A 26544-nucleotide genomic window follows, 5' to 3' on the forward strand; every position below is an offset into this window, starting at 1 on the left:
CAATATTCCACATGAGGAGGGACTACAAGCTGTCAGGAACAGTACCCCTGATGAGGCCATGGCACACGTGGTGGCTGAGCTTTGTGACTTTGTCCTCACCTACAACCATTTCAGATTTGGGGACAACTTATACCTTCAAGTCAGCCGTAATGCTATTGCACAGCCCCACCGTATGCCCAACATTTTTATGGCTGACTTAGAACAAAGCTTCCTCGGCTCTCGTCCCCTAGCGCCCCTCCTCTACTTGCACTACATTGATATCTTTATCATATGGGCCCACAGGAAGGAGGCCCTTGAATTCCACCTGGATTTCAACAATTTCCACCCCACCATCAACCTCAGCCTGGACCTGTCCACACAAGAGATCCACTTCCTGGACACTACAGTGCAAATAAGTGATGGCCACGTAAACACCACCCTATACTGGAAACCTACTGACCACTATACTTACCTACATGCCTCCAGCTTCCATCCAGGACACATCACATGATCCATTGTCTACAGGCAAGCCCTAAGATGCAACTGAATTTGCTCCAATCCCTCAGACAGCAACAAACACCTACAAGATCTCTATCAAACATTCTTAACTACAATACCCACCTGGGGAATTGAGGAAATAGATTAACAGAGCGAGACGGGTACCCAGAAGTCACCTACTACAGGACAGGCCCAACAAGGAAAATAACAGAACCCCACTGGCCATCATGTACAGTCCCCAGCTAAAACCTCTCCAGCACATCAACAATCTACACCTATCCTGGAAAACGAACCCTCACTCTCAGACCTTGGGAGGCAGGCCAGTCCTCGCTTACAGACAGCCCCCCAACCTGAAGCAAATACTCACCAGCAACTACACACCACACCACAAAAACTCTAACCCAGGAACCAATCTCTGTAACAAACCCTGTTGTCTACTCTGTCCCCATATCTACTCTAGTGACACCATCAGAGGACCCAACCACATGAGCCACACCATCAGAGGCTCATTCACCTGCACATCTACTAATGTGATATGTGCCAGCAATGCCCCTCTGCCATGTACATTGGCCAAACCGGACAGTCTCTAAGGATATGTCTACACTACAAAATTAGGTCGATTTTATAGAAGTTGATTTTTAGAAACAGATTGCGTATGTCCACACTAAGCACATTAAATCGGCAGAGTGCATCCTCACTAACATGGCTAGCATAGACTTACAGAGCGGTGCACTGTGGGTAGCTATCCCATAGTTCCCTCAGTCTTCGCTGCCCATTGGAATTCTGGGTTAAGCTCCCGGTGCCTGATGGGGCAAAAACATTGTCGCGGGTGGTTTTGGGTACATGTTGTCAGTTTCCTCTCCCTCTCTCCCTCCCTCTGTGAAGCAACTGCAGACAATCATTTTGCGCCTTTTTTCCTGGGTTACCCGTGCAGATGCCATACCATGGCAAGCATGGAGCCCGCTCAGCTCACCATCACCGTATATCTCTTGGGTGCTGCTGGCAGACGCGGTACTGCATTGCTACACAGCAGCAGCTCCTTGCCTCCGCGGCAGACAGTGCAGTAGGACTGATAGCCATCACACGTCTCCTGGGTGCTCTTGGCAGACCTCAGTGAGGTCGATCGGGACGCCTGGACAGACATGGCTATTCTGCTCTTAGAGCACTGAATGGGAGCCAAAGACTCCAGGTCATTCTCTTCTTTAAGTTTCGTCTCATGGAGATTCAGTCCTGCCTGGAATATCATGCGAGCTGGAGGCTTCTGCCTCAGGCTGCTCTCCCAGCCGACAGCACCGTGTGGTTGCACCTACCGCAGCCTACCCCTTGCTCCCAAGGCTCATGAAGCCTGGACAGTAGTAAGGAGCAGTTCAGCTATAGGCTGAGCAAGTTTAGAATGGTGGTAGAATGTGCCTTTAGATGTTTAAAAGCTTGCTGGCGCTGTTTGCTGACTAGGTCAGACCTCAGCGCAACGAACATTCCCATTGTTATTGCTGCTTGCTGTGTGCTCCATAATATCTGTGAGAGTAAGTGGGAGATGTTTATGGCGGGATGGGAGGTTGAGGCAAATTGCCTGGTGTCCGATTTTGAGCAGCCAGACACCAGGGCAATTAGAAGAGCACAGCATCAGAGAGGCTTTGAAAACCAGTTTCATGACTGGCCAGGCTTTGGTGTGACAGTTGTGTGTGTTTCTCCTTGATGCAAACCCGCCCCCTTTGTTGATTTTAATTCCCTGTAAGCCAACCACCCTCCCCCCTTTGAAATAAAGTAACTATTGTTTTGAAACCTTGCATTCTTTCTTTATTAATTAAAAAAAATGAGATAGCGGACAAGGCTACATTGTTTATTGTAGCCACACTAAAAATCAAACTGTTTGAATGACAGCCTTCTGTTGCTTGGGCCATCCTTTGGAGTGGCTGGGTGCCCAGAGCGTGCCCCCCCCCCATTCTTGGACATCTGGGTGAGGAGGCTAGGGAACACGGGGACGAGGGTAGGCGGTTATACAGTGGATGCAGCGGGGTTCTGTGCTCTTGTTGGCTTTCCTGCAACTCCAACAGACGCTTCATCATGTCAGTTTGCTCCCCCATTAGCCTCAGCATCGCGTCCTACCTCTGCTCTTTGCGCTCACTTAATTCTTTCCTGGCCTCTGCCACTGAATGCCTCCATGCATTAAGCTGTGCCCTATCAGTTCAGGAGGACTTCATGAGCTCAGCAAACATGTCATCATGAGTGCATTTTTTTTCGCCTTTTTATCTGTGATAACCTCAGGGACAGAGATGATAGGGGGAGCGTAGAAACATTCTACACTCTACGATTCTGGGGGGACTGCATGGTCACCTGTGCTGCTGAGTTCACCATGCTGACCAAACAGGAAATGAAATTCAAAAGTTCCTGGGGCTTTTCCTGTGTACCTGGCTAGTGCATCGGAGTTCAAAGTGCTGTCCAGAGTGGTCACAATGGAGCACTCTGGGATAGCTCCTGGAGGCCAATACCATCAATTTGCTTCCGCAGTACCCCAAATTCGACCCAGCAAGGTGAATTTTAGCACTTTTCCCCTTGTCGGGGAGGAGTACAGAAGTCTATTTTAAGAGCCCTTTAGGTCGACAGAACGGGGTTGGTTGTGTGGATGCTGTCATTTTTAAATTGACCCAACGCGGCTAAATTCGACCTAACTCCGTAGTGTAGACCAGGCCTAAGTAAAAGAATAAATGGACACAAATCAGATATCAGGAACGGGAACATACAAAAGCCAGTAGGAGAACACTTCAGTATCCCTAGATATTCAATAACAGATTTAAAAGTAGCCATCCTTAATAAAAAAACTTCAAAAACAGACTTCAAAGAGAAACTGCAGAGCTACAATTCATTTGCAAAGTTAACACCATTAATTCGGGCTTGAATAGAGACTGGGAGTGACTGGTTCACTACAAAAGCAATTTCCTGTCTTGGTCCTCCTCATCAATTATTAGGAGTGGACCACATCCATCCTTATTGAATTGGCCTTGTCAACACTTGTAAGGTAACTCCCTTCCTTCTCTTCATGTGTCAGTATATTTATGCCTGCATCTGTAATTTTCACTCCACGCATCTGAAAAAGTGGTTTTTTTTACCCAAGAAAGCTTATGCCTAAATAAATCCCTTAGTCTTTAAGGTGCCACCAGACTCCTCGTTGTTTTTATGGTATCTATAGCATTTTATCATAGCTGTAGGAAATGAAGAAAATTCCTTATTTTTTATATATATATATGTGTGTGTGTATATACATATATATAAATAATGTATGTAAAATAATACTTTTGCTTGTGAAAGATAAGGGATTAGCAGAACTAGCAACTGTAGCTCTACAAGTCATAAGAACGGCCCTACTGGGTCAAACCAAAGGCCCATCCAGCCCAGTATCCTGTCTACCGACAGTGGCCAATGCCAGGTGCCCCAGAGGGAGTGAAGCTAACAAGTAATGATCTAGTGATCTCTCTCCTGCCATCCATCTCCACCCTCTGACAAACGGAGGCTAGGGACACCATTCCTTACCCATCCTGGCTAATAGCCATTAATGCACTTAACATCCACAAATTTAAATTTTAAAGGTCTAAATTTTTAAAATGACTATGGGTTTTTGTTTGTCTCAATTTTTTGCATGCTCGGTTTAAGACTTCTTAAAGGGGCTCACTCTCAGAAGTGTGGGTGCTAGGGTTGCCAACCCTCCAGGATTGGTCTGGAGTCTCCCGGAATCATCTTTGAGCTCCCAACGACTATTGAAAGCAATCCAGGAGATTTTAGTAGGATAATTTAAGAAAATGACATTACATGTTGGGAGGAAAAAATCTCCTGGAATAGCTTCACTCAGAGTTGGCAACCCTAGTAAGTGCTCAGCAATTTGTGAAAAATCAGGCTCCTTTTTAAGCTGTCTCATTTTGAGCATCCAAAATCACTATAGTTTTTGAAAAAGTAGGCCACTGTGTGTACTGCATATGTATTTATTTCAATTTATAATATATCTATCTTAAAGATTTAGGTGCTTTCACTGTAATTAAAGCAATTTCATGTAGCACTTGCCTGATGTAATAATCCTAACTGCATATCAAATCACCCTTGCCTAAAACTTTATTTCATCTCTTTCCAAATGCCCAAGAAAAGGGAAGTGGGGAAGCTTTACACCATATGCAGAAAGCTAACAAATCTGGTGTATCGAAGTGAGTGAGTTCCAGAGCTGAGGAAACTTCCTGCATTCCCTTGCTGTCTGACCTGGTGAACATAGGTGCTGTGGTATTGCACTGGAAGATAGGTGGCTCAAGCTACCATATCTCAAGTCATGCAGGGCTATATTGGTTAAGCCCAATACCTTGAATTCTGCCTTGTAAGTAACAGGTAGCTAGTGTAGTCAATGGAACACTAATGTTACGTGCTCATGACCTGAGGTCCTGTTTTAGAAGTGAACAAACACATTCTGCACTAGCTTCAGTGTCCAAATGGGTGTCAAGATTCAACCCTATGTAAAAAGCATTATGGGGGACTAGTTTTGAGGTGACAAAAGCATGGAGAACAGAAAAGGGATAACACCTTAACTAGGAATTGGTGTGTGTGGTGGGGGAGAAAGTGCTTTTAGTCAAAACAGCTAAGTCTGGATCAGAGCAATTGTATCCTCAAAGTGCTCCTTTCAGGAAGGAGGAAGTCATTGGGAGAACCCTGCACTGAGTGACTGCAGAAATGGGCCCTTCAGTTATTCACCTTATCTTCTCAGACAGGTGTCTGTCTCACTAGTTGTCAACTCACCAGTAGCATACTAAGGTAAAATGGATGAGTACTCTGAGTAGTAATAATGGAGAAAAATTGCTGGTTCTCCAGAATTAAGTAGATAAGATTCTCCACTCTTGACTGTGTGCCCTGCATGCACTACTGACTCAGAATGTCAAGAGCTCAATGATCTGAGCTATTGAACTGCATCACTACGGGGTCATGCATGCCTGCTCCCTGCTCTAAGGTGTCAAACTGATGGCTTCTGCTGCTTACAGTTACAACAGGTGCAGAAAAAGCAAAACAGTGCTACTGTGATGTCCAACTAGAATTCAGTGCCTTGTGGAGTATTTAGTGTTTTACCTTTATTCTTTTAAGGAATGATTTTCCTTTCAGGTCAGTTTTTTTTTTCTCTTTTTGACTGGGATGTCTTTCTGATTTTTCCACCAAATTTGAGAAGCAGCCCAGCAACTTTAATAAGTGTGGAGAAAAGCCACAAAAAATGGAAAAAAGTCTTACAGTGGGAGACTTAAGGAAGTCAATCTGTTTATCAACAAGATCAAGAGGAGACTTGTTTATAGTGTCTAAGAATTTTCACAGGGAGAAAATACCATACCTGGTAGTGAAGGGCTCTCTAATCTAGCAGAGAATGGCATAACAAAAACTAATGGCTGGAAGTTGAAGCCAGACACATTCAATAGTGAGGATGATTAATCACTGGAATAAACGACCAAAGGAAGTGATGGATTCTCCATTTCCTGGAATCTTCAGAATAGAATTGGATGCTTTTCTGGAAGATATGCTGCTGCTTTGAGTGCTGGTCCCCATCAGTATTCAGTGTAGGTGCTCATGTGGTCATGTGCCAGGGATTGGAAATTCTTCAATAGCAGTGTTCATTGGCCCAGAGTTGTGCTCCATGTCTTCTCATGGTGCAAACTGAAGGTGTAAGTGATGACATGGACTGCCTGCCCTTCAGTTCCTCTTCTACCACTCACAGTCTGGGATGGAATCCTCCTCAGTCTGTTTCTCTTCATCCACTTGACATTTACCTGTAAATAATTGTAAATAATTATTTCATTTTAGATAGTTTAAGTCTGATTCAGTTAGTAGAGTTTGGGGTAGAGGTGGTTTCTTCCCCATCCTATCTACCCTCTGTATCGGACATATACCCAGGTTTCATATTCTGGGTTTTAAACCTTGCCTCTCCTGCTCCATGTCTTTGGTGAGCTCGGTGACCTCATGGCAGACCTGTCTTGATCATCTTCCACAGAGACAAGGTATCTCTCTGCTTGCATCCTAAGTTTGTTCCTAAGGTCCTGTCATACTTCTATCTGAATTAAATGATTAATTTACCTGCACTTTATCTGTCGCTCGCGACACTAGGGAGAACAGTAGATTAAACTCTGTAGATTGGGGTGGCCAACCTGTGGCTCCAGAGCCACATGCAGTTCTTCAGAAGTTAATATGCAGCTCCCTGTATGCGCACCGACTCCGGGGCTGGAGCTACAGGTGCCAACTTTCCAATGTGCTGGGGATGCTCACTGCTCAACTCCTGGCTCTGCTACAGGCCCTGCCCCCCATTCCGTCCCTTCCAGCCCCCTCCCCTGAGCCTGCCCTGCCCTTTCTCCTGCCCCCCAGAGCCTCCTGCACGCCACGAAACAGCTGATTGGGAGGTGCGGGGAGGGAGGGGGAGGCTCTGGCGGGCAGGAGGCACTGGGAGCGGGGTGGGGAGGAATTGATGGGGGGGCTGCTGACGTATTACTGTGGCTCTTTGGCAATTTACATTGGTAAATTGTGGCTCCTTCTCAGGCTCAGGTTTGCCACCCTGCTGTAGATGTTTGAAGGGCACTGACTTTCTATTGGGATACCAGGGAGGATTCTAGTGGGATATTGGGAGGAAGCACGAGTGGGAGAGCACAAGAGGGGAGGACTCCTGCCTCATACTGAGACGGCAGGATGATCAGCGAGTTATCTTAAGTGCCTATACACAAATGCAAGAAGCCTCAGAAACAAGCAGGGAGAACTGGAAGTCGTGGCACAGTCAAGGAATTATAATGTGATTTGGAATAACTGAGATTTGGTGGGATAACTCACATGACTGGAGTACTGTCATGGATGGATATAAACTGCTCAGGAAGGACAGGCGGGCAGAAACGGTCGGGGAGTTGTATTGTATGTAAGAAAGCAGTTTGACTGCTCAGAGCTCCAGTATGAAACTCTGGAAAAACCTGAGAGTCTCTGGATTAAGTTTAGAAGTGGTGAGCAACAAGGGTGATGTCGTGGTGGCAGTCTGCTATAGACCACCAGACCAGGGGGATGAGGTGGACGAGGCTTTCTTCCAGCAACTAATAGAAGTTACTAGATCACAGGCCCTGGTTCTCATGGGGGACTTCAATCACCCTGATATCTGCTGGGAGAGCAATACAGTGGTGCACAGAAAATCCAGGAAGTTTTTGGAAAGTGTAGGGGACAATTTCCTGGTGCAAGTGCTGGAGGAACCAACTAGGGGCAGAGCTGTTCTTGACCTGCTGCTCACAGACAGGGAAGAATTAGTAGGGGAAGCAAAAGAGGATGGGAACCTAGGAGGCAGTGATCGTGAGATGGTAGAGGTCCGGATCCTGACACAAGGAAGAAAGGAGAGCAGCAGAATACGGACCCTGGACTTCAGACAAGCAGACTTTGACTCCCCCAGGGAACTGATGGGCAGGATCCTCTGGGAGAACAATATGAGGGGGAAAGGAGTCCAGGAGAGCTAGCTGTATTTTTAAAGAATCCTTATTGAGTTTGCAGGAACAAACCATCCCGATGTGTAGAAAGAATAGTAAATATGGCAGGCGACCAGCTTGGCTTAACAGTGAAGTCCTTGCTGATCTTAAACACAGAAAAGAACCTTACAAGAAGTGGAAGATTTGGACAAATGACCAGGGAGGAGTATAAAAATACTGCTCAGGCATGCAGGAGTGAAATCAGGACGGCCAAATCACACCTGGAGTTGCAGCTAGCAAGAGATGTTAAGAGTAACAAGAAGGGTTTCTTCAGGTATGTTAGCAACAAGAAGGTCAAGGAAAGTGTGGGCCCCTTACTGAATGAGGGAGGCAACCTAGTGACAGAGGATGTGGAAAAAGCTAATGCACTCAATGCTTTTTTTGCTTCTGTCTTCACAAACAAAGTCAGATCCCAGACTATTGCACTGGGCAGCACAGCATGGGGAAGAGGTAACCAGCCCTCTGTGGAGAAATAAATGGTTCGGGACTATTTAGAAAAGCTGGACGAGCACAAGTCCATGGGGCCGGATGCACTGCATCCGAGGGTGCTCAAGGAGTTGGCGGATGTGATTGCAGAGCCATTGGCCATTCTCTTTGAAAACTCATGGCGATTGGGGGAAGTCCCGGATGACTGGAAAAAGGCTAATGTAGTGCCCATCTTTAAAAAAGGGAAGAAGGAGAATCTGGGGAACTACAGGCCAGTCAGCCTCACCTCAGTCCCTGGAAAAATCATGGAGCAGGTCCTCAAGGAATAAATGCTGAAGCACTTAGAGAAGAGGAAAGTGATCAGGAACAGCCAGCATGGATTCACAAAGGGCGAGTCATGCCTGACTAATCTAATTGCCTTCTATGATGAGATAACTGGCTCTGTGGATGAGAGGAAAGCAGTGGACATGTTGTTCCTTGACTTTAGCAAATATTTTGACACTGTCTCCCACAGTATTCTTGCCAGCAAGTTAAAGTATGAGCTGGATGAATGGACTATAAGGTGGATAGAAAGCTGGCTAGATCGTCGGGCTCAAAGGGTAGTAATCAATGGCTCCATGTCTAGTCGGCAGCTGGTATCAAGTGGAGTGCCCCAAGGGTCAGTCCTGGGGTCAGTTTTGTTCAATATCTTCATTAGTGATCTGGAGGATGGGGTGGACTGCACTTTCAGCAAGTTTGCAGATGACACTAAACTGGGAGGAGTGGTAGATACTCTGGAAGGTAGGGATAGGATACAGAGGGACCGAGACAAATTAGAGGACTGGGCCAAAAGAAATCTGATGAGGTTCAACAAGGACAAGTGCAGAGTCCTGCACTTAGAAGAATCCCATGCACTGCTACAGACTAGGGACTGAGTGGCTAGGCAGCAGTTCTGCAGAAGAAGACTTAGGGGTTACAGTGGACGAGAAGCTGGATATGAGTCAACAGTGTGCCCTTGTTGCCAAGAAGGTTAACAGCATTTTGGGATGTATAAGTAGGAGCATTGCTAGCAGATCGAGGGACGTGATCGTTCCCCTCTATTCGGCATTGGTGAGGCCTCATCTGGAGTTGCCAGCGGAGGGCAACAAAAATGATTAGGGGGCTGGAGCACATGACTTGGGAGGAGAGGCTGAGGGAACTGGGATTATTTAGTCTGCAGAAGAAAAGAATGAGGGGGGATTTGATAGCTGCTTTCAACTACCTGAAAGGGAGTTCCAAAGAGGATGGATCTAGACTGTTCTCAGTGGTAGCAGGTGGCAGAACAAGGAGTAGTGGTCTCAAGTTGCAGTGGGGGAGGTCTAGGTTGGATATTAGGAAACACTATTTGACTAGGAGGGTGATGAAGCACTGAAGTGGGTTACCTGAGGGGGGCGGGGGTAGAATCTCCTTCCTTAGAGATTTTTAAGGTCAGGCTTGACAAAGCCCTGGCTGGGATGATTTAGTTGGGGATTGGTCCTGCTTTGAGCACGGTTGGACTAGATGACCTCCTGAGGTCCCTTCCAATCCTGATGTTCTATGATACTTGGATCGGACAAAGCCATTTAAAAATCTCCTCAATTGTTCATTTCATTTGCTGAAAGAATGGAGTATGAGCCCATTTCTTCTCAGTCTAGAGGTGAATCTCTGGCCGCATCCTCCTCTGCCACTAAACTGTAGAAACTCCTCTGCATGGTATCAAAATTCACTCAACTAGGGAACAAGCTGCCTCAGTGGCATTGTTGCAAGGTGTCCCTCTTTCTGAAATCTGCTGAGCAAGTACTTGGAGCTTCATCCATACATTCAACTTGATGCTCCAAATCAAGACTAGGAAGGTGGTGCATCCTTTGGTTCAGCAGCCCTACAGATCTAGTGCCAGGTATCTCCTCGCACCCTCCTCCTTAATTATCACTGCTTGGGAATCATCCACAATGAATACCCAAAGGGACCAGCCCTTGAAGATAGTACGGTTACTTACCTTTATAGTATCCCATCTCTAAGATGTGTGGTCCCTATCAGCACTCGTGATCTTCCCTCTTTCCCTTTGCTTCGGATCCTCATGTGATTTATGGTTGAGTCAGAAGTGAAGGGGCAGTTGTTCCACATTGCCACTGATGTCCTTGCTGCAGCACAAGGAGATGTAGTGCACAGGCTCAGACCTATGGACACTGCTGTTGAAGAATTTCCAGTTCCAGGTGCCCTGAGTGCATGTGCACCACAGTAAATACCCATTGGGACCATATATTGTGAAGAATTCCAGTACTATTAGGTAAGTAGGCTTCCTTTTAGTGAAACACAAGTTATTGGGCTCATTACAGGACTAACTGGATGAAATTCTATGGCCTGTATTATACAGGAGGTCAGACTACAAGACTGGCCTTGGGGTCTTACAATCTATGACTGTTCATATTGCTAGCATAATGTCCACCTCCTACGATGAAATTGAGAGAAGCTTGGCAGTTCATACATTTTGACACATTATCACTTACATTAATGCCCTCTTATTCAGTTTCTGCCTTTAGTCAGGCAATTTCTAAATGTGGTGGTTGCCAGATCTTTGTCCTTTTGTGGGATTGCTGCTGGATGTCGACATATGACAACTCTGTTTAGAATGACCTCTGCTTACTTCTGTCACAGTTCTGACAATTACTATTCCAGATCCAATCCAGCTGTACGATTGACCACATAAATGAGACCTTCTTTCCTGATTAGTTCTTTACTGGAGATAACACTACAGACTCTTGACCTTCAGTTGACTTATTGTAATTTGCATTATGAGTATAATATTTTATAAGACGCAAAAGTTTCAGTGTTGCAGCTTTTGGAAGTCATTGACCTGGCTGGGAAAGAAGAGATGCTGGAGTGGTGGAGCCAAAAATCTGATCTTCCATTGGTCACTTTCTTCCTCCCCATATCAGCCCAGGAGGAACATCCATTCATTTTTATTGTTGTCTTCAATTTAAGAAATGAATTATGAGTGAGGAAACTTATCCTTTCTTCCATTATACTGTCAGAGAATTTTGACACTAATCTCCTGAGATAGCAATATTGGCACATGAGAATCTGTTTCAGCACTTTCCGACCAGTGTTTTTTCTCTCTCTTCTTTAATGCTAATTCAGCAGTTCTGCTATGTATAAAATAGAAATGTGTGACCCTTTAAAGTCTCAGAATTGCAAAGCTTTTGCATTTGGAGGTGGATGCAGTGGAAATCTGTTGATGAATGAATGCTATATTAAGAACTTCAGCGAGCCAAGTGGTGGTTCTTCTAACTTAGGTATTTCTAATTTTTATAACACCATTATGATCAGTGGATTAAAATAAATCTAATGCTACACAAAATGAGTTTGAGTCTTGGCAGTATGCAATACAATTCATTATCTGTTTTATAATCTTTCAAATTCTATTTCAAAACACTTCTGAATTAAATACAAGACATTATAACCCAGATTCTTGCAGTAGAGTGTCACTTGGAACAGGATTTGAGAGTGGTGGGGTGGGGCATTTAGGAATCCCATTTTGTTTTCCTGATTCTGAGAGCTGATCTTCATTGTCTCTGGTCCCAACAAGGTTTAGAACAACACGGGAGGGGGTGTGCTCTAAGTTATGTCACTGTCATAGGATCCTTAATGGACATTATGCCTGTAAATCAGTGGTGGGCAACCTACGGCCCGTCAGGGTAAGTCACTGGCAGCCTGCCAGACAGTTTGTTTACATTAGAACGGCCACCCACAGCTCTCAGTGGCTGTGGTTTGCCATTCCCCGCCACTGGGAGCTGCGGGAACCGGTGCGGGGCAGGCTTCCAGGGAGGGATAGCTCAGTGGTTTGCGCACTGGCCTACTAAACCCAGGGTTGTGAGTTCAATCCTTGAGGGGGCCATTTAGGGATCTGGGGCAAATATTGGGGATTGGTCCTGCTTTGAGCAGGGGGTTGGACTAGATGACCTCCTGAGGTCCCTTCCAACCCTGATATTCTATGCCGCAGGTTGCCTACCACTACCGTGGATGATGGATGTAGCTCTGTTCTGCTCCGCCCCTTCCCACATCTGACATGTCCCCTGTGCCAGGTAGTATGCAGGACAACTGGAACAGGACCCAGCAGGGAGTTCCCATATCCCAGGGGAATTCATTGTTTGTGATATCTGGCCAGCAGCTCAAAGAGGCAATTCTTGTTTGATAATATGCAATATATGGTATAAATTATAGAAGACATTATTTTATATGCATTTTAGGGTTAGTGGGACTGTTACCTTGCTTACTGGTGAGTTGGGACATCTTGAAGTTTTCAGAACATAAGCTTCTTTCTTCTTTTTAATTTTCCTTCTGTTTATTGCAAGTATGAAAGCTTGTTTACCCCTCCCTGCCAGTTTAGACCCAACGTAATAATTAAAATACAATAATTAAATGATCAGGATGGAAGAAAATTTTCCCTTATTCTTAGTCTGAGACTTTCTTTAATCTCTTTTTAAAATCTGGTTTTTGGATCTATGTAACAACCAGGTGTTCTTCTCAGTGTGAAGTATATTCATTCTCTTTTCTAGAAACTGACTTTTAGGGACTTTTGAACTCATTTCAAGGGAATCTTCTGATTGACAGATCTCCCTCACCCCTACCTGTGCAGGTGGACAGAAGGTACATCTGTGAGGGAAGAGAGCAGGTTAGTGGGGTATGAGAGACAAGGGGAGCATTCGAACACTGGAAACAAAATTAAAATAAACAAACATAACACGGAACTAACAAGGGTACCTGACACCAGCATTATCACTTTATTTCTTGCTCCCCTTTCTCCGGTTTGTAATTGGTATGTTAACTCTTAGATTGTAAACTCTTTGGGGCAAGGATCGTATTATTTAATTTATTATATGATGTCTATGTCTGTGAGGCATCTAGCACATTGTGGGTAGTTGATGAATAAGAGTACTGCTTGGAATATTTTGTTTTAATCACGGAGTTGGATGTCCACTTATTATGATGTTCCAAGCCACTAAGTGAATTTTATGAAATTCCCATCATAAAGCTGTATTCTTGAAGATTACAGAATTTACCAGCTATAGCAGAGCTTGACTTGCCTCAGTTGATTTTTACCTTCTAAATGAGTATGAGTTAAAGGTATAAATTAATTTAATCCTTCTTAACCTGTATAGGGGATTTGAAATACTATCTGCAGTGAATTTTACTCTGGATTTTTATACTCCATCAGGCTAACGTTTTACTGATTTGCTAAAATGCCAACCACTGAAACCTATTGTAGTAACTACATGTACAGATAAAAAATTGTTCGGAGACCTAAATCACTATTTGGCAGTTTTTTGTTTGTGCGTGTTTGTTTTTCCCTTGGTGTTGTAGGAGACCACTTTAGTGCTGTTGCTACTATCATCATCTTGAAATAGAATTAACAATAAATCTGTCAAATGATCAGTGTGCAGTGAATATGAATGTTGAAAATTAGAAGAAATTACTGAAGAGGAAGAGGTGGCTTGTTTTTTGGATTTTCAATGTGACTTGGCATACATCACTGTTAAATAAGGATAATTAATAGCTGTGTTATGTGATCATGTATAGCAATCAACATTTTTATTGGAATTAAACTCCACATTTCCTATATATTTAAGTCTTTGATATAAACATACATTTGGTGAATTTACAGTTAGCCTGTTCCTGGCAGGGTCAGCATTAGACTTGAGGCTGTTGTTTATAGGTTACAGAGAGTTCTCTATCAAGCTGATTTTAATTTTCTAGGTTACGAGGAAAAATGGGCAATTACTTCAGTAAAATGAGATTAATATTTAAACTAGATCATTCTTATATGCAGAGTTAAACTGAACAGCAAATTTGGGTTTGGGAAGGAATCTTTCATTACAGGGCATGTTGTCAGAAGATTTTTGAGGGCTTTTCACCTTCCTCTGGAATATTAAGCATATATCATGATAAAATCGAATGTGCACTGTGACGGGCGTGCTCTACTCATCACTGGATGGCCCCACCCCTGGCAGTTCTGGGGACTAGCTCTGCCAGGCCAACGCCCATTCCTGTTGTTGCACACCATCTCCCTGTCTCTCTCTCTGTTTGCAGCCCCTCTCTGACTCCAGGAGCTGCTGCTTATTCATGACTCGACTTTCTGGAGTTTTGATGAATCCTTCTAGAGAGTAGAAAGCCTTATATGAGTGAGCTGTGTTGAAGAGGAGAAGGTTTCTGCTGGAGTCCCTCACAAAGCAAGCTCTGTGTTATAGTCTATAATTCTTTTCGTTTTGGATTTATTTTTACACCTCAGGAAGTCTGGATTGTCATTTAATTCTATCAAAGCATCTGGCAGGCATCATCCTGTCTTTGCACATCATACAGCTCTGCTCAGCCATTCTCCTCAACACTTTGTTCGTATTTCAGTTTTTACTTGAGCGTTCTTCTCTTTGAGGTTTTCCTCACTCCTTATTTCCCTTCTTTCCTGCCTCTAGCACTTGGCTTTTTAAGTCTCTGGAGACCTGCACCTTCCTTATTGTGAGCACACATCCCTTTGCTAGGCTGAGATGGCTTCACGGCACTCAACCTAAAATTTGTAGATTCCCCTGCCTGTGCTGTTGATTTATATCATGGAGGAGGATTCAAGATAAGAGCAGCAATGGTGGGGGAACCCCCAAGGCCCATCTTCAGGACCCCCCTGCTTCTTTTCTTGCTACTTTTAACTGCATTCATCCCTGTACAATGTGATCATTTATACATGTACATTTATGTAAGTGAATTTTGAGCGCATATTTATCTACTCTCTTGGATTTTCAATTTTATGCTTGTAAATGTGTGTGTTCTTAATTGTACCACTCATTGGTATTCATACATACTCAGGGTTGATAAATATCAATGATTTTTTAAAAAAAATCAAAAATCTGATTTTTTAAATTTAAATAGGATTTTTTTGATAAAATGCTTTTTGAGGGAAAAACACCTATTGAAAGATGGTTATTCAGATACATTATAGCTCAAAGATATCTCATCATGGAATAGGGATTATAAATTTTAATTCTATAGTATGAGACAATATATTCATGTAATGTTTAAGAAAAGTTTTGTAAATGAGTTCCAGTAGTTCATGGATTAGGGACCCAATTTTATGGGGTTCCAGGAGCTTCTGTATAGATTATTTAGGTTAATCTTTCTATCTACCTGTAGGGGGCAGTTACCCTGCTCTGGAGGAGGAAGGCTGGGCTGATTGGGGAGGCAGCCACAGCTGGGGCAACACCCCAATCAGGCCACACCTGGCCCTGTTATAAGGGCTCAGGGAGGAGTGGGTCAATCTCTTTAGCTGTGGAGAGAGAAGAACCTGGCTGCCTGGGAATAGGGTACCTGGAGCAGAGCACTGCTGGGGAAGGGCAAGAGGAGCTGGGGAGCTCCAGCCTAGCAACTCCCCAGGCTGAGGCCTTGATAAAGGCCTATTCAGGTACAGGGGCTGGGAGGTGCAGCCCGGGAATAGGCAGAGGTAGCAGCAGCTGGTACAAGCCCCTTGCCAATGCTGAGTGGCCTTTACAGACTGCAGTTTGCCCCAGTGAGAGGGGGCTAGATGATGATTGGCAGTAGCCACTGAGGCAAGGTGGGTGTAGAGGGTTGGGGGTTCCCCTGGGAGGGGAGACCCAGTGTGTGGGTGTACTGCTGGGGCAGAACCCCAGGGTAAAGGGCACTGGGGTCTGGGAGGGACACGGGGGGCCTGAGGCAGGTGAGACACTGGCCAGCAGAGGGCACCACAAGGCTGGAAAAGAGCTAATTCCCAGATGACCAGCAGGAGGTGCCGCACTGGTGAGACTGCAGTCTGCTACACTACCCAGTGGGGCTCAGTCTAGAAGATACCATCAGAGATGCTTAGTTTTGCAGTTCTCAAATTGTGGATTTATGTCTCCAGAGACAACATGCTTGTTAACAGCAAAAATGTTTTAAAATAAATATATAGAGATAAGAAATAACAGACCTCAACCCTATTGTCCCTCTGCAAATTTATGGACACAGTCAATCCCTTACCACTCTCTAAAAGTGCAAAGTTTCAAAAAGTTCAACAAATAAAAGATTGTTGGGGGTGGAACAGATCTGGACAAGGAGAAGAAGTCTGGAGATAAATGTGAGAAGGGAGGGACGGGCAGTAGAAACAAAAGTGAAACTGGTTGAGCAGCATATTCCAGAAGTCTTGAGGTCTTTCTGAGTTTAGCCTTCATTGATTTGAGATCTACTATACCATTCTCTCGCTAGAAAGGAAATCCTATAATGGCAGCAGGCCGTAAAAGAGACCCAGTTTGGGAATAAGAACCATTCAAGAAATATGTTTGCTGATGTTTTCAAGAGTCACACCAGTGAACTGGTGGAAGTCCCTTAAGCACTTGAATTCAGAGACTGTTGAAGTGATAATCTCACTTTTAACAACAGTAGCTTCTTCTGCCAGTGTAGAAAGAATATTTTCTTCCTTTGGACTAATTCATTCCAAATTTAGAAATTGTTTGGGACCTGAAAAAGCAGGAAAGCTTGTTTCATTTAACTAGTTAAAAACAATTTTAACAAAAACAAATCTGATTTTAAAAAACATGAATGTTTAACTAAATGCAAAAATTCATATGCTTGTTTTGTTAAAATATTATGGTTGCCATTGAAGGAAAAAATCTAGAATAAACAATGCTGTTTTTAGTTAAATATAACAATTTAAATGTCTGTCTGATGTTTTCCTCCTAATACAGCATGGCAAGAAACTCCTCCAAATATTAATGATTAACCTGTTGAATTGGCGATAGTTCACCTCCCAGTGATTTCATAAATATCTGCTTCATTTACCTTTGGGAAATGAAATAACCAATTGTTCATTTTCTGATATAGCTGTAAAATTAATCTGAAAAGTTTTCAAAATCACTTAAATGTATAGTGTGTACCTTCTAAAAATGAAACCTCCATCTAGCTCTGAGTTGTGAAGAATATGTATTAAGGTTATAACCAACAAGAATGCACTTTTATGTAGAAATCCATGATTAAATCAAGTCTTCCTGACTAGGATTTAAATTGTGATTTAAATCAATTTGATTTAAATCAAATCCACCCTGCATATTCTAATATCAACCTTAAAGTTCACAAAGACTTTAGCTTGTATGTTAAAAATTGAAATGATGACCTTGGAAAAAATCATGGCGTATTGGCTGATTTTGGTTCTGTTCCTAAAAGCCTGCATAACTAACCCAAAATATCATGCTACACAATTTCTTTCATTCTGTCAAACAGTAAAGATTCGCAACAAATAGAGGCAAATGATACTACAGTTTTAGGCTGGATCCTCAGCTGAAGTACTCTAGCTGAGGGTCTGTCGCTCTGTCAGTAATCTACTCCAGATTCATCAACACAATAGACAGATTTTCAGCTGAGAAATGTAAGGGAAAGAATGGGAGTCCCAGAAGACATTATGCTCTATGTCCTCTGTTGGTTTTTTTTTTTAAATAAAATATCCTTTTTAGGAAGTACTTGCTCCTCATTGGGTATTAATACACTTGAATAATTAGTTGTTTTAATACATGCATTACAATTTGTAATCCTGTTAATGAAACAGGACACAAATGTTTCACACAAATGGCATCAAAAGAGTGTGTAGTGTCTACACTAGAATTGACAGTTGTGTTAGCTAACGACTAAAAATTAACTGTCAGTACTCATTGTCTATATGGAAAGGGCTTAATCAATGACAGAATGTCTGTTTTATATAATTTAAATGACAAGGCTGATTAATGGAGCACTCTGGTATAATCTGTGTGAAAATCTGAAATATCTGTGTGGCACAAGAGAATCATAATAGTGGAAAAAATGAAACTTCTGAACTGTGTTTCTGCCCCAGAGAGTTGAGAGTAGAGTGACAATGTCATGCTTAGTTTCCATGTAGTATGATGCATTTAGTGTTACTGAATTAAAAAAGAAAACTTGAGTTTTCAGTTAATATGGTGTGAACTATATCTTTTAATTTTGTAAGTCTGATGTATTAACTTAATCATTTACACATTATATAGCAGCATTTATATCCAGTTCTGTGAACTAAAGCTCCCCATGAGTTTCATGTGTGTATATACCATGTCAAACTCTAATTGTACAATGAAGTGTGAATGTTCAATGTTCTTTACTTTCAATTTTCCGTAGTTTACCATTTATTCATTTTTTAAAAGTAAAATTAAATAGTTTCTTTGCCAGCCCGGAGCCTTTACACAGAACAGTTCCTGCATATTTTGTCTATCACCCGCCTTCCCCAATAAATTTCATTCTAGGTCAAGATTTTTTTAAAATGTTAGGCTCCTAAGTCCTAGTTTAGGTCCCTAAAATAAGTGGCTTACTTTTGAAAAGTGCGGAGCATGCAGCAGCTCCTACCAAAGTCTATGGAAATATCACCAATCTGTCTTTCTGGAGAAGGCATCTCATTCCTAGATAACTCATGTTCTTAAAATTAACGTTTTACTAGTAAGAATCTCACATTGTTAGTGCCCTTCTGTCTTGTTTCCTTTTAAAAAATGTTTTACTGGTGATGCACTGGAATCCTCCTTCCCAAGTTATCTAGATAATAATAGATCCACATCTGGGGTGCTATTCTCCTGTCTCGAGAATTACTGATATCCTGAATTAGCAAGGAGGGCTTACATCTTGAACATCTTCATACTGTTTACAGAATTATTAAATAAATTCAAGAAACTCCATGGTGACTTAAAGGAACATGATCTGTTCCATGAGCATCTACACTGTCTTGTGGGTAGTCAGTGTAATGAATGGCCTGGAGCAAATGCTCCTTTTGACACCTTGATGTCAATTACTGAGCTTCTCTCTAGATAGTGTATGTCTCTTGATACAGTGGAAATGTTCAGAGCATAATGTTTAGTGCTAAGGATAAGCAAATTAATCTCTTGAAGCATCTATCATCTGGGTGTGCAGAACAGGTTCAGGCATCTTTCTCAGTAAATCAGTTTTACACAGGGAACCTTTCCATAACTTACATTGGTGCAGTTTTGTGCACTGAGGATGCCCTCACTTAGTACATCCCTGTATAGTGATCTAAATAAAGACCTATGTCCATTTAGATCACTCAGTTTAACCTCTCTCTGTGCTTTGCTTTGCTGCTCATTGAGATTTTTTTTGACACATTAGCAGATCAAGACAGCTCAGAGTGAATCATCTTTAGACATATCCAGACAATTCACGTTGCTTCAGGGTTCAATTTACAGAGTACCTGTTAGTGCTTATTCCAGCATAATCAGAAAATTTACAGTTCATTGACTTCTTAGGGTAAATTGATTTAAGAACTTGAGCTTTTGCAAAAAGAAAAGTGAATCGGAATGTTATAGCTGCTTAACAATTGATTATTGAATCGTCAGTATGCCTTCATAATTGATTAACTATATCAATAGCTACAGTGGTTTTGGACTATTTCCAGGGACTTGAAATCTTTATACAGCTGAATCTGAGTTTTTAAATCAGATTATTTCTGGATTTATCTGGCTTCAGTCATGAATCTAGCTTGCTAAAAGAGCACAGATTAATTATACCAGGTGTTTGCAACTTAAATATAGCAGTTGTTATCAAACCCCTCTTTTTAGATGCTCATGCTTTCTAAAACTTCCACCTTTGGAGTTAAAATGTTCCATGCTCGGTCTCTATCCTAAATTGGTGTTTTCAAAAAAAAAAAAAAAAAAAAAGTAAAGGCAATTCATGTTTTTGTGTAAAATGTGAGAAGAGAAATACTTTTCCCATTTAAAAAAAAAAAATCTTGTGGCTTTCTGAACAGGACTGTTGAAATGGCTGAGGTTTGAAAGTTGTGATTTGGCTTAGAAATAGCCCGCACTCAATAGTGTACTAACTTGTTCTGGAAGAAATTGGTTTTGCATTCATTGCATTACAAGTATTTGAAATTGTGTTAAACACACACAGTAGGGTTTTTAGCTCTTTAAGTCTATGCCTAAAGAACTGCAAATGTGAGAAACTAACGTCACAGTGAACTGTTCTAATTCTGAGAATTGGCAAAAATAGCCAGGTCAGCCTTTGAGGTATTTTGGAAAACCCAAGATCTAGTTAAAGGTAATGGCTCTGATCATAAAAAGATCCACTTAGCCCAGAGCAAGTATTTATAGTTTTTGTTTTTGTTTTTTAAGGCCAGAAGGCACCACTGTGATCATCTAATCTGATCTCCTGCATAAAAGACTGTAGGACTCCTCTGAATTAATTCCAGGTCCAATAATTGTGGTTGAACAAGAACATATCTCTTGGAAACACATCTCAACTTGATTTTAAAGATTTCCAGTGATGGAGAATCCATCACAACCTTTGATAAGGTGTTCCAATGGCTAATTACCCTCTTTTAAAAATTTGCTTCTTAGGTGTACCACATTTTAATAGATTACCTCAAACACCTCCCTTCCCATTCTGGTGGGGAGTACCTACCATCCCTTTTTGATCATATAATTTGCTGTAGCAACTACAGCAGTTGTTTACATGGGAAAGTAATATTTGGAAAGTGTTTGTTTGCATTTTTAGATCTCTATAGTGCAATAGGTATTTTGGCCTTTTTGAAAAGTCACATGGTTTCTCTTCAGTATCTCCCTCTCCTCTTTTCTGTTTCATTTAGTTGGAAACTATGAAGAGAGCCAGCACTGTGTGACCAGTCTTCTTGCTAAAGATTCATGGAGAAGTTTGAGAATCTCTGGTTTAGGAGAATGAGCTGAGTGGTATTGGAGTTTTTCACTCTTAGGAAATTTTGCCTGTGTCTCCAAACTGTGCTCTCAATCTCCTGCAAACATACTCTACAATCAAGTGTTATTCCCTGGTCTTAAAGGGACATCAACCAAAATGCATACAGTAGAAATATTAAGTGTTGCATTTAGACATGAATTTCAATTTTTTAATGTAAAATCATTCAAGTAATTAGTTATTCCAGGATGCTTTTATATAAGATACAGAAAAGTATGTTAGGTTGCAAAGTCAAGCATGTAAAAGTTAGGAAATGACAATTAAAATGATCCTTACAGCTTCAGTTCAGCCCCCTTGTGTATGTGAATTATGAGACAACCTCCTGATTGCATAACCATACACTATTTTCCCCCCAGATTGATCATTAGTACAATTTAAACTGAGGACCTTGGAATTAATAGCATAGTTCTTCTCCACTTTGACTATAGAAGTAACTGGCGGTGGAAGTAGCCTATTCTCTATGTGAACCAGCCGATTCAAGGGGACATGCACACTCAGCCAACATACTTCTGTCTCACAAATAGTTGTGTAACCCATTGGCAATCTGGTGTCCTGGATCTGGGACCAGAATGAGAGCTAGTGTTCAGAGTGACAGTATAGTCAAGCATGAATGTGGCATACTTCTTCTGAAAGGCAGTATGGTAAAGTAGCTGCACCATAAGTCTTTCGTATAAGAGACCTGGGTTCTCTCTCCTCTGGAAATGAACTTCCACAACCTCTCAGTTATCTTAGCCATAAAATGGATGAACGATAGATGTCTCACTGTAAGGTAAGTGTATGAACTAAAACTCGTGATCTCTTGGGTTGTAGCTCAGACCTTTCCCACAGTCTACGGAGTCTTTTGTGGGGAGGGTCGGTCTCTCTCTCATTCACTCTCTGACATTTTACCAGCTATGCATGACAAACCTGACAAATATGTGACATTTGGCAGCTCTGCCTTTTTGCATTATGTTTTTGGCCTAACTGCTGTTCTCAAGTCTTCCCAAATTAGCATCATTGGTGAATGTGGTTGATATGCTGCTTAAATTGCACCCCCCATGCCTTTCCTGTGACTTTTGGTTTCCCTTTATGGCAGTTGGACTCACTGGAGTCTGTGACTACATGCATGAAAAGGGGGTCCATCTTAGGGAAATGCATAATACCTAAATTAGCATTGTTGAGCTGCTATTGAGAGGGAAGTACAACCTGAAAATAGGGAGTTGTCTCCATGGGTGTCTAGGCCCTGGAGCTTCCCTAGTCCAGTAGCTATTAAGGCTCTTCTCTGATGGAGAGGAGACTAAGGGTAAGACTGTGTCTTAATCACTACCCATGTTGTTTGTGTGTGGACAGTGAGGAAGAGCTGCATATTGGCAGCTGGATTTCTTCTGGTATTGAGCCTGGATTATGCCCTTTCACAGTGTACACCTCTGTGCTGACCAGGCTGCATTGGGCAGTGTGGCAGGCATTGGACCCTTATCTTCTTTGCGTGCCCTTTTCTATTCAGATTCTTATCCTGCCTCTAGTACTAAACAGCATGATTCACATTTGTCATGTGTAATTCTCTCTAAGGGGAAAATCATGAACTTTTTTAAATGAAAATGTTTGTCATGTGATTTTTGAGCAATTCTTAGATCCTGTAGAATATCTTGTTTTGACAGGCCTCCAAAACGCTCTATGAATCCTGCACCAATGAGCTTCACCCTTTGTCAGGGACAGCTACTTTGTGCCAGAGGAACAGAGTTTTTGACTAGTGTTTTTTTATTCCAGAATGTCAGGTGGTTTTTTTTTAAGGCAGTGGTGCTCAAACTTTAGGAACCCGAGGACTCCCATTTTGATTTAAAACTTTTCAGGGACCCCCGAGTGCCTCCGCTCAGCCCTAGGCACTGTCTTGACTCCATTCCTTCCCCCAAGGCCCCACCCCACCTCTTCCTGCCCTCTGCTCACTCTGTGCCCCTCCCTCCATCACTTGCTCTACCCTACCCTCACTTGCTGTCACCAGGCTGGGGCAGGGGGTTGGGGTGCAAGAGGGAGTGCAGGGTCTGGGAGGGAGTTTGGGTGCAGGAGGGGGTGAGGGGTGCGAGCTCCGGCCGGGCAGTGCTTGGGTGGATCTTGAAAGCAACCGGCACATCTTTCTGGCAACAGCTTCTAGGCAGGGGGCCTAGGGGTTCTCTGCACACTGCTCCCACGCACAGGGACTGCCCCCACAGCTCCCATTGGCCACAGTTCCCAGCCAATGGGATCTGTGGAGACAGCGTTTGGGGCAGAGGCAGTGCATGGAGACCCCCTGACCCACACCAGGCCCACAGGGACGTGCTGGCTGCTTCAGGGAGCGGTGTGGGGCTAGGGCAGGCAGAGAGCCTGCCTTAGCCCTGCTTTGCAACTGGATTTTTAGCATCTAAAATCTCCCAGTTTGGCTTCAGTAACCTCCAGGAGATGGAAAAAGGGGGAAGAGTTGATCAGCGGGACCCACAGACCCCCTGGAGTTCCCTCGGGGATCCCCCAGGGGTCCACAGACCCCAGTTTGAGAAATGCTGTTTTAAGGTATCCTGGGCATAGACTATTGAGCGCCTTGAAGATAAGGACAAATTTTGAATTTGACTCGATATTCTATGGGAAGCCAGTGTAGAGAATGGATGACAGGTTTGATTCGCTCATAGTAGCCTGTGTTGCTGAGGAGATACATTCTGTACTAGTTGGCGTTTCTTGAAGGCTGAGGATTTAATGCCCAGTTATATTGTATTGCTATAGTCTAACCAGAAGATGACAATGTATATAACTGAGGCTAGCTCATCATCCACTAGGATGGGACACAGTTTCCTAGCCACCTGGAGATGGAAAGAGTGACTCCCAAATGCTGCTATGGAAGTGCTTAGAGTCACCAAGGGATCCAGGAGCATTCCTAAATTGTGGCCTAACTTAACCTAGTTTGGATTTATATAGAATCATAGAATATCAGGGTTGGAAGGGACCTCAGGAGGTCATCTAGTCCAACCCCCTGCTCAAAGCAGGACCAATCCCCAATTAAATCATCCCAGCCAGGGCTTTGTCAAGCCTGACCTTAAAAACTTCTAAGGAAGGAGATTCTACCACCTCCCTAGGTAACGCATTCCAGTGTTTCACCACCCTCCTAGTGAAAAAGGTTTTCCTAATATCCAACCTAAACCTCCCCCACTGCAACTTGAGACCATTACTCCTTGTCCTGTCCTCTTCTACCACTGAGAATAGTCTAGAACCATCCTCTCTGGTTCTTCAACCAATGGAATATCTTCAACCAATGGAAACTGCACTGTTGCTGCAAGCTCCTCAGATGTTTTCCTTTGCCAACCAGCATAAGCTCTGTCTTGCTCGGCTTCAGCTCCAGCCAGCTGTTCTTCATCTGTGAAAGGTGACCTCATCCAAGCATTGAGCCAGCTGATGGCTCTGGTGCTATTGCATATAGTAAAGGAAAAATAGGGCTTTGTGTCATCTACATGCCATCAGTATTTCAGGGTGTGATGTGTTACCAAGTCTTCTGGTACCCTGTAGGTACTGAATAGAACCAGAGAGAATTTATCCTTCTTGGACTCTACAAAGGAGGGGCCTGGGGGGGTGCAGTTTCCCATCACTATTTTTGGATAAGTCCTTCCAGGAAGGACCTAAACCATTTTAGTGCATGCCTCTGCTGTCCTGAATCCTCCTTCAGCAAATAACTCATGATCAACTATGTTGAATAGATTTCCAGATTCCAAGTCTAGAAGGAACATTGTGATAATCTAGTCTGACCTCCTTTATGACATAGACCATAGAACTTCCCTGAATTAATTCATGTGAACTAGAGCAGATCTTTTAGATAAACATCCAGTCTTTATTTAAAAATTGTCATTGATGGAGACTCCACCATGACCTTTGTTAAATTGTTCCAATGGTTGGTTAATTCTCTGTTAAAAATGTACAGCTTATTTCTAGTCTGAATTTTTCTAGCTTCAACTTCCAGCCATTGGATTGTTATACCTTTCTCTGTTAGATGGAAGAACCTGTTATCAAATATTTGTTCCCCATGTAGGTACTTAATAGACTGTGTAATCAAGTCATCCCTAACCACCTTTTTGTTAAGATAAATAGACTCAGTCACTATGAGGCATGTTTTCTAATCCTTTAATCTTTCCTGTGGTGCTTCTTTGAACTCTCTCCAATTTATCAACATCCTTCTTGAATAGTGGACACCAGAACTGGACAGTTGTTCCAGCAGAGGTCTCGCCAGTGCCAAACACAAGTGAAATAACCTCTCTGTTCCAAATTGAGATTCCGCTGTTTATGCATCCAAGGATCACATTATCCCGTTTGGCCATAGCATCACACTGGGAGCTCATATTCAGCTGGTTATCTTGGGATAGTCCCCCATCATAGAATCATCGAAGATTAGGGTTGGAAGAGACCTCAGGAGGTCATCTAGTCCAACCCCATGCTCAAAGCAGGACCAACACCAATTAAATCATCCCAGTCAGGGGTTTGTTAAGCTGGGCCGTGTAAACTTCTAAGGATGGCAATTCCACCACCTCCCTAGGTAACCCATTCCAGTGCTTCACCACCCTCCTAGTGAAATAGTGTTTCCTAATATCCAACCTAGACCTTTCCCACTGCAATTTGAGACCATTGCTCCTTGTTCTGTCATCTGCCACCACTGAGAACAGCAGAGTTCCATCTTCTTTGGAACCCCCCCCCCCTTCAGGTAGTTGACGGCTGCTATCAAAGCCCCCCTCATTCTTCTCATGTAAGTATGACCTACATTCTTTGTTCCTAGATGTATACATTTACATTTAGCTGGATTAAAAATGTGTATTTGCTTGCACCCAGTTTACCAAGTGATCCCGATTGCTCTGTGTCAGTGACCTGTCCTCTTCATTATTTACCATTGTATCTGTCTTTTTCTAGTAGCATGAATTTGGGAAGGCTTTTCACATTCCTCTTCCCTTGTTTCTCCCAACAGCTAGGCATAATTTAGCCCTAAATGTGGATGCAACCAGTATGTATAAATAGGGATTATTTGATTCAGACACCTCCCTTAATACAGCATACCATGTCACTGGATTTTTTTTGCCACATTTATTGGCCTTTTTTTGTTTTAGCTTTTTCCCAGACAAAAACACCATGTCAATACCTTGCATACTGTACATGATCCAAGTCTCTACTGCCTATGCCTTTTCGGCTATTTCACATTGTATCATTTCAAAGTGTTGTGCATTAATGAATTACAGTACCACTTGCCGCCATCCATATATCATAGTACAATATAATTCAGTATGACACACAGTACAGTATATGAACTTCAAATAAGCACAGTCTAAGCAAGTACAGTAGTTAATTTCTACAATGAAAGAAGGTAGATGGAGTGCATAGCATAATGTCTCCACAAACGGGTAGTTGTAGTAGTTTGAAATGAACCAAATTA

The 26544-nt window shown here is 42.8% G+C and overlaps 1 protein-coding gene across 3 annotated transcripts in view; it reads left to right on the forward strand.

Moving 5' to 3' along the window:
• STXBP5L (syntaxin binding protein 5L) overlaps window positions 1–26544 on the forward strand; it is a 433225-nt gene that overhangs the window by 130622 nt on the left and 276059 nt on the right. The window lies entirely within an intron of this gene.

The sequence above is a fragment of the Eretmochelys imbricata genome, chromosome 1 (assembly GCF_965152235.1).
Source record: "Eretmochelys imbricata isolate rEreImb1 chromosome 1, rEreImb1.hap1, whole genome shotgun sequence".
Classification (NCBI taxonomy): domain Eukaryota; kingdom Metazoa; phylum Chordata; order Testudines; family Cheloniidae; genus Eretmochelys; species Eretmochelys imbricata.